Genomic DNA, 1,612 nt, shown 5'->3' with positions numbered 1-1,612 from the left:
TACTGTCCCAAATATAGGAATATTCGAAATGACCGGTAAAATGATTGAAGAATCTAATTTGAGTGTCCTGTCTGTTAGTCAGTGATATAATTGTATGGGTGCGCAGTGTTGCTATTTTGGCGCGCACGGATTTGACATTTCACTCCCCCACTTGTATGTGCGAGATTCGATGCAGACTCGCCTGAGGGTGCCATGCTCGCAAAAAAAGGATGTTACCGACGACACGACCAGCCACTCCAAAGAAAAATCTGAATAAAAGGTGTTCGTGAGTGATTCACCTCCAGTTACCGCAAATTGGGCGTCCCCTCGTAAATCAATAAAACAAATTTCTCAGACAACACTGTTCTGGTTGCTACAAGTTAGTTACCAAGGCGCTCTAATAAAGTAAATAAACAAACAAATTGGAAAAGTTCTGATTTCGAGTATCGCTCGATTACTTCTGCGTAAGTTTGAAAAAAACTATTACTTTTCATTCAAACGACTTATAATTCTGTCATCTAGCAGCATGTCTTTTCATGAATAAAACCGAAACCTAATTGTAACATTATTTGGAAGCTCCAACAAGTTCTTCAATTTTGTAAGAGACAAAACCGCCTCAGAATACACGCATCTGTTTCCTTGATCTTAAATCTAGATTTGTTTCCTGTTCTTGAATTTATTACGTTCAACTTTCAAATCGAGAGAGATGGTACCCGCAAAGTTTTGAAATCTGAGTGTCCAAAATATTGCACGCATTTTTATGCAACTGTAGTTTTATACAAGGTTTGGCATCAGACGCTCAAAAGAAATTACGATTGCGTCCTCAATCAATCAATTCGAAAATTAGAGTTGGCCATCCAATTGTTCTCTGGAAAAAGATGGATAATGTTCTGAAATTCGGTCAGTTACAAGATCTGAGCGTGTTCAGTCTATATGGTAAATGTTGATCCTACCATGATATATTTCTACTTTTTTTAGATAAAAAACTATTCAAAATACATGCAACAATTAGTTCACAAGTACCGAGTGCAAACATACGGGAGAATCAAACTATAAGAAAATAATAAATCGGACCAAAATTTTCAAAGCGACGAACAGTAGAGCCTACTAGCAAGCTCTGTGGCGTAGACAAGATAGTATGGACCGGTGCTAGTATTCTGAATGAACTACAAAATCAAAAAGATTGGAGAGCGAATAATGGATATTGGAAGTACGTTTCTACAATCGAATCAGACTGTGAAATAATTGAATGATAACTTAATACAATGTAAAAATCTGACTAATCAGCAACACTACCGATTATAGGGTTGATTATAAATTGTTTTGTATTCTAGAAATTTTAACAACAAGAATGCAGATGGCTTAAGAAAAACAGCATCATTTATTTTTGTTTTTTCACTTAACAGTAAATTTACTATATTAATCTTTCTCAGTGTAATTAGATAGTTTTCGGAATGAACTAAAATTTCTCTCTGGTGGCCTACAACTATCTCTTTTATTTTCATTGCTTCCCTGTTTATTCAAACCGCATTTTGGATTCCTAGATGGAAATCTATCAGTGGCACAAATTGAGATGCTTATTGAAAGAACTTGCTATTTTGGTCAGGTAAATTTGTTCTTAGGTTCTTTTGTT

At 35.4% G+C, this 1,612-nt stretch overlaps 1 long non-coding RNA gene across 1 annotated transcript; it reads left to right on the top strand.

Moving 5' to 3' along the window:
• The first annotated feature begins 299 nt into the window (after positions 1-299).
• On the top strand, positions 300-1,335 carry LOC131439158 (uncharacterized). The gene is made up of 3 exons (XR_009231068.1): positions 300-443; positions 505-879; positions 958-1,335. It is a non-coding gene; the product is annotated as an uncharacterized LOC131439158 (long non-coding RNA).
• The last annotated feature ends 277 nt before the right edge of the window (positions 1,336-1,612 follow it).

This window comes from Malaya genurostris, chromosome 3, assembly GCF_030247185.1.
Source record: "Malaya genurostris strain Urasoe2022 chromosome 3, Malgen_1.1, whole genome shotgun sequence".
Classification (NCBI taxonomy): domain Eukaryota; kingdom Metazoa; phylum Arthropoda; class Insecta; order Diptera; family Culicidae; genus Malaya; species Malaya genurostris.
This window is presented reverse-complemented; position numbering and strand designations above follow the sequence as displayed.